Source organism: Zonotrichia albicollis, chromosome 3 (genome assembly GCF_047830755.1).
Source record: "Zonotrichia albicollis isolate bZonAlb1 chromosome 3, bZonAlb1.hap1, whole genome shotgun sequence".
Lineage (NCBI taxonomy): Eukaryota > Metazoa > Chordata > Aves > Passeriformes > Passerellidae > Zonotrichia > Zonotrichia albicollis.
Genome location: NC_133821.1, coordinates 116,380,265 through 116,392,408, shown reverse-complemented (window position 1 = coordinate 116,392,408; position 12,144 = coordinate 116,380,265). Strand labels below are relative to the sequence as shown.

General features: G+C 38.4%; 1 protein-coding gene across 2 annotated transcripts in view; it reads left to right on the top strand.

Moving 5' to 3' along the window:
• The window catches only part of SIM1 (SIM bHLH transcription factor 1), a 48,664-nt gene that overhangs the window by 22,851 nt on the left and 13,669 nt on the right, over nucleotides 1–12,144 (top strand). The window lies entirely within an intron of this gene.

Below are 12,144 nucleotides of genomic sequence, written 5' to 3'. Positions count from 1 at the left end.
TGGCTTGTGAACATCACGCCAGCAGCTGGGTGCTGCAGTACTTTTTGGGGGTGTCTCAGTGGTCCTTCTATGTGGCAGAGCAGTGAAGATAGTGAACCATGGAGTTAAGGGTTATATTCACTGTTCTGTGATAGTCCAGAGAGCTGAAGAAGCAGCTGGAGGAGTGTCTGCTGGTTTTACTACACCACATTTGCAGCTTGTCTGTGGACTGTGTTTGTGGATGTGCAGGAGAGACATGCCTAGCAGTCCACTGCTATCAAAGGATTCCCCTCCATGCTCCCACCCTCTTAATACTCTGCATAAAACCGGATGCAGAACTGGCTCCTGCTCTCATAACAACAGCAGTATGTTCCTTAAGTAGGCTTACAATTTTACTAGCTCTGCTTCTGTTTCCTTAATCTGTTGCATGTTTGCTCTTGTTACTCTGTGCTGCATCTTAGCACTGCTGCCATTTCTATGTTGCTTCAAGTTAATTATCATGAGGTGCAACAGGTGTGATAAGTTACTAAACTTTGAGGCAAAATCTTCCCACTACATTATGTTGTTCTTGCTAGGTTTTAATTCGTACACAAATGTGGCATTTTGACACAGCCTAAATTAAGTGTTAACAAATAAATCTCCTTTGTCCGTTCAACAGTGGCAAGTATCTGTTTGAAATCTAATTCTCCTTCCCTCACCTCTCTTTTGTACTTTACAGTGTGGGCCAGGCTCCAGCACATATGTTCGTACTCAGTGGGTTACTTCAGAGGCAGCCCCTTTCACTTTGATGACACTATTTATGGAGGCAGGCACTGCTCTGTGTGAACAAGGGTACAGCGTCTGACCCTTCGGAAGGCTTGGGATGGCTGGAGTCTGGAGTCAATCTCATGATCTTTAACACAGATGATTTATTCCTGTTGTTGTCTTTTGTTATCATCCACTTAGTGCAATTAAATTGCAGAAGTCCTGATTTACTAAAGCACTTGAGCACATGTCAGGCTTTAAAAGTTCTTAGACATAACTTTCAGTGCACGATTATATCCTGGTGAATTCAGTTCTGAAATAAAAAGCCCCTTAGGCACATGAGTGGAAATAAGAATATTCCTTGGCTTTGCCAAGTAGAGATGGCTTGAAGGGTGCATTTTGTTACTGTGTTGAATTGGGGCCTAATAGAGAACAGCCGTAGTTTTTCAGCTACAAACCACTGTGTATAAATCTTGGGGACAGCAATGTTGAAAATAACAGCTATTATCTGCAGAAGCTTCAGTGCAGCTATGGAAACTCAAATGCCTGGCTAGCCAAAGTCTGGCTATACCCATAGCATTGTGCAGATATTTTGACATAACCTAGAGTGAAGACCTTTAAAACCATCCAGCATTCAATGCTCTTACATGTGTGGTGTCAGGGACGAAGAGAACATGCCCTGAAGGCTCACTGTTCCCAAGTAGCCTGTAGCTTTGCTTGTCTCTGTGCTATGTTTGGCAGCTGGTAGCCTGGGCTGCTGCTGTAGAAAACTCTCTGACTTAGGCTGTGGATTGCTGAAATCCATCCAAAGGCATTGCATGCTATTTTTCTCTTGCTGTTTCCAAAGATTGTTTTGCACACAGAACAAAATAGTAACCTTTAATGACTGCTTTGTGAGCCTATCGCAATGGAGTATTTGCTCACAGAATCACTGGATTTGGGGATAAATAACCTGATAGCATCCTCCCCTTTGCAGCCAAACTTCTGAATGGTGTTGGGCTGCAAAATAATTCTGTTGATCCTAAGCTTCTGGCAGGATAGTTAAACAGTTATCTTTCAAAAGATAATCAGCCTCTTTAGTTTGTGATAATCAGAAAGATAATCAGCTCTCTGGTCTGTGAAAAACAGCAGCGGGTGTATGGACGTGGCTTCACACCAAAGAAAACTGCCTCTCACTGTGACTACAATGGTGGAACATGAGAGCATGCAAATGGGGCTTCCATGGCGCTATCTGGTTCAGGAAAGCAGTAGGAGAGAAGGTGCACAGCATTGTTTGCACAGTGTGACACTCCTGAGTCACTCTATGTGGACTACAGCAGTGGCCATCACAGGCACAGCAAATCTCATACAATGCTGTGTGCTGTGCTCTGCCCTAACAAAATCAAGGGTTCAGTTCCTTCAGCTGCAAATTGGCTGTAGTGTTGGTTGGAGGATGGTTGTAGGTTGGCAGTGGAGTTGATCTGCATGAATGCTGCTGTGGACAGTATTATGGGAACAATAAGAGTGTCTCTGCTAAGTCAGAGACAGTCCTAAGCATCCCAAAACCCTTGATGAATATGCATGTGGAACAGTGACAACAGAATGGCTAAAGCCAACTAAGGCCCTGGCTGCTCCAGTCAAAGCTATGACCAAGAGGACAAGGTACTAGGCAGATTAAGGTTTCTAAAGAGGACCATAGGTAGATATTATTGTGTTTTATTAAATTATTTTAATTTATTTTTGAGAAATTTTAGATCTTCCTATGAAGTATTTGACTACCCATAAACACTCAACCCACTGGAGACTTAGATAAGCTGGATTTTTACATGGGCATGCATTTCTTGAACTGCACATGTTAATGTAGAGTTTTTGTTATAATTGTCAAAAAGCAATAATTGCCACTAAAAAAGTCTTCTGAATTTCCTAGAAAATGTGGGGTAACAGCACTAGAGCAAGAGATGATGGTTTAACTTATTCTGTGGTCCAGAGAGTCTAGGGAGTCAAACAGGTTATCCAATACAAATTTAAATGTTTAATGGACCCACTTAACAAATATAACCATGTATTATGAAGACTTTGAGGAGATAGGCTCAGTGATTATTAGGAAATTATCAAGTAAAATGGAGACTTATGCATGTGATTATTAGGAAATTATCAAATAAAATGGAGACTTATGCATTACATTATAACCTATTATATTTTCTTGTTATTTGCCTCCTGTTTAATCAGCATAAAAGTCTGCACTGTATGTCTATCCAAGCTGGATGACCAAGCTGAGTCCAATAAGAGCAGAGACTTAGACCCAAGTGGCAAATAATGTGTGTGGCATCTGGCTCCAGTAGAGATTTGGCTGTGGATAGGAAGGAGTTTAAAAATGGTCTGACTCTGGTCCAAAAAATGAAATGAGAAAACAGGTTTTAATTTGAAAAAAAAAAAAAAAAAACCACAAAAAAAAATTCTCCCCAAAAGCCAAAATTCCAATGCAAATCCTTGCCTGTCTTCCTCCCCTTACTTATCTTAAAATTTTAGCAAAAGAAGGGTGAAAAGTAGTTTCCAGTTGAAAAGTATTTATTAAGTATTATAGCACATTTTTTTTTCTTGATGGCAAGAGACAGCCGTCAGAGGCAAAGTGCCCTCCCTCGGTCAAACCTGAGGAACTCTGGACTAGTGAAGCAGAAAGATTTTTATTGTAGAAAAATGCTGGTCCTCCTGAGGAAGGTAAGAGTCTAACAACAAGCAAGGACTAATCTGATGGAAGAGGAAGGGATCTATTGTAAATGGGACACCCTACCAGATGGAGTTCATGAATCCTTTTGCACTCAACAGGCCTCTTCACTATGGGGCGTAGCTGATCACAAAAAGCAGTGTGGAATGATGGGGAAGTTCATTATGCTGCATGCAGATAGAAAATTTCCCAAAGAGGAATAAATAGAGTGAACAGAAAATAATTTTTAAAGCTCATTTTTTTTTTCCCTCAGATAATTTATTCCCAGATCACAGAAGCTTATCCAGAATGTCATCACAGAAAAGCTAGCTAATTTTTTAAGTGTTCACCTTAGGATCTTAGGAAAGTTGTCACAACAAAAGCTTTAATTATGGGGAACACAGAGGAGTTTAGAAAACCTGAAACATCACAAAGTTTTAGAATAAATTATTAAAAGTAATGATAGCAAATTTTCAGGACCTCTCTTCACAGTTTCAGAGGAACTGGGGTATGAAACTGCTTAACTAGTGTGGTATAGAGTGTAACATAAGAACAGTGACACGGAATCAGACACATCTTGATAGTGACCATGGGAAATACTTTGGAAAGAGATTAAAAATAGGACAAACATGCAGTCCATGTATCCATGTTTCCCTAGCACTTTCTCCCAGTCTCCAAGAAATTCAAATGTCTTTCAAGAAACATATGAGATCTTTGAATGTATTAGTTGTCAATGTTTTGTGGGTTTTTCCCCCCATAAATTCACTGGTTTGCTTTTTGACACCATGTTGGCTTTTGCCAAGGTTAAGTAAATGGGGCAATAAAAGCCTCCTTTTTCTTCATTCATTTCATAGCCCATAATTCTTGCCTTAGGAAAAGAAGTGAAAAACTGCTTCCTACTCATGTCTTCCTTCTCTTTGCCACTCACAATTTACTGATCTTATTTTGTTCTCCCAGTCACCTCTTTTTCAACCTGAGGAGAGTCCCTAATTTTTTTCTCATAGAAAGGCTGTTCCAAGCCCATCATCCTACTTTCTTTCCCATTCTGTGCTTTTTCAAGTTTTCAGATAAGATGGTCAGAGCATACAGTGTTTGAAATGTCAGTGCATGAGGGGTTTATGTATGGTATAATTATGCCATGATGCGCATTTTCTTACACACAGGACAGCCTGTGTTATATCAGTGACCTCTCTGCAATGTGATGCTTTTTTTTTTAATGAAACTCCCACACAGTTTATGTGATGAATCATATAGATCAGAGGATTCTTCAACAAAATTACCAGTTTTAGAAAGAAAAATCTAAACGTGGAGTTTTCTAACCATACTTAAGCCCTATAGTTAGGGCTTAATGTTATATATGCCCCTAATAACTCCTAGTCTATAGCTACATAATTGTATTTTGTGGCTGCTAAACCCCCAGATATAGGACTTGTATCCACTTCTGTGACAGCTCTTCAGTTAGTGTTACAAAACATAGAGCAGTCAATCTTCAAAAAACATTTTATGCTGTCTCCCTTGCCATGAGGGGACAGGACTGGTGTGAAGCACTTACCTCTAAAAAAGTCCTTGGATTGAAAATGACAACATCCAACAACCTTCATGAAAATCAAGAGGAGCTCCTACTGATCCTTCTTATTACATCCCTTAACGGGATGTAGAAATTATTAGCATTTGAAAACTGTTAATGTATAATCTCTGCCAAAAAATCATCAGCACCCTCTGAAATCCCTCCTCACAAGCATATCATACATCTAATATGCTATTTCCAATAATTTCTGCTTAGTTAGGTGCACAATAACAATGGTATTACATGTATTCAGTCAAATATTTTCATGCATAGAATACATATCAAATTTATTTTAGCAGTTTAAATATGAGTTTTATGTCTATTTAGTCAAGCATTACTATAGTGAGGACTTCAGTAGATTAGAAATAAATTAATCCAATTAAAGAACACGTCTGTGAAATGTGATATGTCATAGGCATGAATGAGCTGTTTGCACAGCAACTGTAAAGAAATCATTAATGATTAACTATCTAGAAGAGATTTAATCAAGGATAAATGGTATAAGGCATAGTTAAAAGCATTTACATTGCATACATGGAGATTCTGAAATAATAAAAGAATGTTTTGTACCAATAGTGACATGGGTACTCTTGGGAAATGTATTTTCTGTTATCTGTGGTGAGGAGCAGCCAGGGGCTGAAGCTGAGAGTTAGCTTAGTAATGTTAGCTATTGTGCATTGATAGAAGGAGCTTGTTCCTTCCAACAAAAAGATTAAATCTAACAGGTGAGACAGAAAAAGATACATTATCAAATCTGTGTTAGTTACAGTAGCATGTTGTTATCTTCATCTTCAGAGCTAATATTCAGCAAAGTTAAGGTAAGGATTCTCAAAAGCAATCAGTGCTGGGCTAAATGTGACTCTATCAAAACAAGAAGTTCCCTTGGCAGCCTTGATGGTAAACTCAGGGAAGTGCCAAGTGCTGAAGTTCCAGGACATGTAATTCATCCAGTGCAGCACCAGTAGCCTGTGAGAGGGTTGAGAATTGATCCAGATAATTTGGCTATTGGATCAGTGTCTGGTGGGTGTCATTGGTATTCAAGGTATATTTTTTTAGCACATAAGAATATTAATAATTCTGTGATATGAAAATCTAGTCTGTATAAGAGCAGTCTGTTGCAATGTTGCAGTGTTGTCATCAGTCTGGCCTTCTGTAAAATGGGAATAACTCTACAGGCATATGAGAAAACTTAGATTTATGTGACTCTAATTCCTAAAGATGTGCTGCCTAATTGCACTTGCTGATGCACTGGGGTGACACTGATTTAATAGACTAGTAAATAAAGGCAAATACGGGTCTCCTTTTTGGAGCCAAAGATGGTGAGGCATGTAGTTTAGAATGACAAACTCTACCTTCAGACTGCTGAAAAATCTGCCCCATCATGATTGTCTAGAGGCCAGGATGTTTTATATAACTTCAACTGGCAGTTAGATGAGTGCATTATGAGATGAGAAAGCAATCATTGAATATACATAAAATTTCTCTCACAGTAGTTGTCTAGAGAAAATCCTCAGACATTTGTGTTAAGTGACCCATACAGTATAATTTGTGCTTCAGTTTTTCTGAATGTATAAAATAATTAGACTTCCTGGGTTGGATTGCTTTTTCTTTAAAAGCAAATATGGAAATAGGATATCGTGTAAGTGAATCTCATGGCTGGACAAGTTGTAAACTTTGACTCAACAAGATGTAAACAGCCACTGTTGTTTGTGCTATTTATGGAGATAAATGGGTGCCTGGAAATTCATGAAGGGATCTGATACACAGAACTCATACTTCTCTGAGTAGACATTAGGTGTACTAATAATAAGCAACCACTTGAAAGATTTCTGTAGAGTTTTTCCAATTACTTTGGTGAGCAGTAGGTCTGGCCTATATGGGACTATTCACTCAAGAAGTTTTAGAAAGGAGATTTGCTAACATTATCCCTATTACTGATGGAACCACTGAGGGGGGGAATAACTTTGAGGTTTCACAACTGAACGTCAGCTTAATTTCATGACCAGCAGTGAACTTCAGTAGCTTTTTCCTTACTTTGTCCTGAAATTTGGCTTCCTGTACAACCTCAATGAAACCTTATTCTGACAGGATAAATCCCTAAAGGGATTGCATATGCTCCTCCTCACAAATCGTGTGAGCAGACCGAGGCCTTTGTAAACATTTCTGAGACACATTGTACATGAACCGAGGACATGGCAGATGAGGAAATTGTCTGTTTTGTTGTACCATCTGCTGATTTAGGAAGCCATGAAGATGACAAACAACCAGAATCTGTTCTCTTTTCACTCATCTGCTGAATAGTGAATGCTCTGTTAGCATTGCATGAGCTGGAGTGTGGAAATGTTAAAAGTCACAGGCAATGTGTAAAAGTAGAAGAGTGATGTATTGCAGTATTGTGGTCTGACATTCATGAGAAAGTGCCTGATTTTTACCACCTTCATGTCTGATTTTAGCCAAACTGCAGTAACTCAGAAAAACAGACTGAACATTAATGACATTAGCACCTCTAGTTAATCTCACAGTTTTTATTGCAAAACTGGCAGAACATCTGACAAATACAATTTTTCTAATTTTTAACTAAAAGAAATGAAGAGTGTGTATGACCCTATCCATAGATTTTTCAAGTAAAACTAGAGGAAATTAAGAACATTTATCCTGTATTCAATAGAAAGAATAGTGCAACCAATTGTAATTAAACCTTTTTCATTGTCATGAACAGTATTTTCTGCTTTGCTTCAGTCAGGTGAATGATTGTATCAATGATGTTAGAATCTGCTGCACTAAGATCACATAATGCTTTTACTCTCAACTTGTACTTCATGAGTCATTTAATACGTGTAAGGAATCATGTGGATGTAGGTTGTCCAGTGTTTGTCAGGTCTTGATGCTCCCATGGCACCTTTTCATCCAGTGCTATAACACCATATATGAGTTATATGAAATTTATGCTGAATTTCCTTGAAGGTATCTAAATTCAGTGTCTTTTGAAGAAATTAAATGCACAGTAAATGTCTGCTTCTTTGTTGGTTATCTGTATATTCTCAGTTACTGTATGTGTACCTTTCTGGCATGTAGTGTTATTAATGTAAAAAGATGCTTTTCCTCACAGTTTTGCAGATTTTTCCTTGAATTGAACATTTTCTCTTATTTTCTGAAGATTTTCTACTTATTTTGAAGGTTATGCTGCTTATAGCTCTGGATATATGAGATCTGTATTCTTCAGTCTGGTTGCCCTTCTTAAATACTTTTGGATGAATCTGGTTATTTATTATTTACTAATGAGTGTCATGCTTTCACTTCTTCTGGATACATCCTATTTATCTGCTCTTTCTGTTTGAGAGCATTTTTCAGGGCTTAAGTTCTCTTCTGTTCCATAGCCAACACTGTATTTAAGTAGGGAGTATTAATATCTTGAAAACTATTTGTGCCTTTAGCTGTCTAATGCTAGTGTCTGGTCTCACTTCCATGGTGAGCTATAGTAGTTCCAAACATCTTCATATTAACTGAAGAAACACAATTACAAATGAAAGCCCAGCTTGTCTGTAGTTGTAGTTTGTTGTGAGCCATTCTGGACCTCTGTCTTCCCAACGTTATTTCTGTCATGCTGACTCACCCTTTCCTCATATTTTTTCCTTCAAAAAGCCCACATTAAATAAACCCTTTCATTTTCTCTTCATTTTGATGGTGAGCTCTAACCACATGCTTAGTGCAAACTCTCCTGTTTGCTGAGAATTCAGGTTTTGTGGTCCTCTGATACTCCCTTACTGGCTTTTTTTTTTGTGTCTGTTTGCTAGTGATTCATTATCTTTTACTCCAACTTTGATTAGCTAGACTATTGCTACCTTTTTCAGATAGTACATTTTGGCCATAGTAGTAGGGAAAAAGTTCTAAAGCTGAATTTTGAGATTTCACATGTGTTGGAGATTCACTTGGCATTCCAGTCATGCACAAACAGATTGGCTTCCTCTTCCAAACATTCTGCTCCTTCATCCCTTGTCCTTCACCATCTTTGCAGTTTGCTGTCGCTAGATGTCTTTAGTGAAGAATGTTTTGTACTCAGCTTTCAGATGCTTCATTGCAGAGAAATGCAGTTGGTGCAGTTTTTGATCCTCAGTTTTCCATGGTGTACATGTCGTATACCTATAAATACTTTCAAAATCAGGTTCAAGCTTTATAAACAGCACTGAAAGGGCCAGAGGCATGGCATAGAGTGGAAATGCTTCTGGGAGTTAGATCTGAGAAGACAATGGGAAGCAGCATACTGTAGCAAGGAGATTTTATGCTTTGTCTTCTGAATTTGTTTACAGTGAAGCCTGGCAATCCAGTCTGTAGGTGCCTGATACATTGACCATACCAGCCAGATTCTCATATGGGGAGGAACGACAAGATAGAGGAAAAATAATACAATTTTTGAACCACGTGCTACCAAAAGCATATGCATTCATGTCCTCTGAAGAGTCAAAGAGGACCTAGAATTTCCATCCAACTTTTTGGATGGGAAAGAATTGCTGTTTCCCATCATGAAAAGGTGGAGGTCTTCAATGTGTTTCCCCTTGCAAAGAAGCATCACTTTGGTCTTGTCTGGATTCAGTTTGATCCATCTGTTCTTCATTTAAGAGCTAATTTCCTGTAGTTATTCTGATGTTTTATAGTGATGATAGTTGCATCAGAAAATGAGATAAATAGTAGATTGTCAGCAACATACTGTTAGCAATTGAACACATGCCATATCACTCTCTCTCAGCAGTCTCATGTAGATAGATGTAGATTGTATGGATCCCTGTGGGACCCTGAAGGTGAGGACCTTGGAGGAAGAGGCTTGTATCCACCACCTCTTTTTTAATTACGCATAGAACACAAGATGCTGTACTAGTGTGTGGCTGTGACTGTGTAATAGAGGATTCAGGAGTCTGAGAATAAGAATGTGGAGATTATAGTTCCATGTTGGTGAAAGTTTTATAAATTCCTCTAGGAAGCTGTTGGAATTTCCATCTGTAGTTTGTATATCACTAGGAGTCCTGCTTTCTCTAGTCTTTTGTCTCACAATGCATATGGATATACTCAAAAATGTTTTCATTTCTTAGTGGAACATCTTTTGCATCTGATATTGAGGCCATTGGACCCTTCCTCCATGTTTTCTTTCTTTTTTAACTTCTGGTACTTATTTCGTGCAGCTGCTGATAGTGTTCTGGTATCTCTCTGGGTTGTTCTGAAGGGTAGCTCCACTAGAACAGGGTTGAGATGGTATTGAGTCATAACTCAGTGATGAAAAAAGTCCAGTATTTCATCTGCAAAGAGAGCAGGAGCAGGAGTCTTCTTTTTCTAAGGGAAAACTTTGCATCTGGCAGCAAGAACTTCAGGTAGTTTTTTACTATCATTTTTTGGATGAAGTTACAGTTTAAGTGACTGGCTGCTAATAGAAGCTTGTGTTGTTTATTGTAAGGTGTGGTGTTCTGGGAGGGTGAGCCCTCACCATGACAATACAAAGGATGTAGAAAAGTAACACAGAATGGCATGCAAGGTTTTGGTAAGTCTGGTTTGACTCTTTTGTTGGGGTTTTTTTTCTGGTTCCCACAACCTAGAAACATTGTAGAGAGTAGTCTCTATATTCTTGAATGGTTGGCCCTTACACATATAACAGCAGACAAGCAGTGTTGGAATCACAGTGTGGTCTGCATACCAGGGTAGCATTTCTCCCAGGGTTTTAAAACTCTTTCACTGACACAAGACAGCAGCAGATGTTTAGAGGGTGGAAAAAAACAGAGATGGGGAGTTAATGGCAGGAGCACAGAGCTGTGGGTTCTTCAGCAAAACCAAAGGTAAAAGGGTTGGTAGGCTCAAAACCAAAATACACCCCCCTAAAGCTCTGAAAATGTACCTACCTAGTTTTGATTATTTTTAGTTTCTGGTGGTAATATTTTCTGCATCTGACACTGAGAACACAAGACCCTTCCTCTTCTTATAATTAGTCAGGAGGAGTGTGTATATCAGGATGAGACTAATAGTTTTTTTCAGGGCTATTGATAGAATCTCATGCATTGTAGCAGTTATTAAGACTTTGACATCACTTGTGTTTCATATAACATGGAGATAATTTCCTAGGAATCAGTCATGGAGACAGATGATTTGCATGTCAAGTCAAGGTGTCTGGATGACAATTTTGAGGGTAACCATGGGAAAAATTAATGCTTTCAAAATACGTGGATGAACCATAGCTTCCAAAGAGAGCAAAGCAAATCCCCACACTCAGACGCTTTCACTGAAGACAGGATATTTGAAATACAGGTATTCTTGCAGGGACCTATCTCTATTAAAGCCAAAATTTGAAGAAATTACCTCAAGAACTACCTCACTAGAACTACCCCAAGAACTTACCTAAAGAACTAATTCTGCATTACAAAGCACTATTTATACTTGACAAATCTCTGTCTGCTGTGGACTGGAAACAGCACAGTCAGTGCAGTTCTAATGTTAGGGATTTACTTTCATGTGTTCTATATACACAGACATATATACATTGTCTGCATTGTCAAAAACCTAAACCTCTTCTTTTATCAGAAGAAAAAAAAATTGTGGAACTGTGATGATTTAATCTGTTGGTTATGCAAGTTTATCAGTAGTTGCTCAATGGTTCATCTTATTTCACTTTTTTCAGTGACTTAGCATGTTTATTCTTCTACTCCTGACTTTCATATGAAATCATTTCAGTCTACTAAGCTGTAATATGCTTAGGCTGTGATGCAGTTTCTTTCTAAAAAAGTTAGACTCTTATGGCTTGCACATCAATATTTGTGTGATTATAGAACAAGATATTGTTGCTAAAGCTAGGAAAAGAATTTATTTTAACTATAATTCATTTATATTTATATTTAATCTTTAGGTTTGGGTGGGGTGTAGGATAATGTGTGAATGAATATGTTGCCTCCCTGACTGCTTAAGAGAAGCATTTTTCTTCCCTTATCCCTTATTTCTCTGCTGCTAATACAAAGGAAAAAAAATGAACCCTTCCTCTTTTCCTCCAGGTAGGTAGGTCAGGAAGAAGCTGTTGCTTTGCTCTCTTTTAATAAATCATTGTCAGAATAGGTTCCGTATGACTACATGAAAGCTGGAGAGCTCATTTGTTACTCCCCCGGGTATCAGCAGACATGCAGATGTGTGCAGAGGAGTGCAG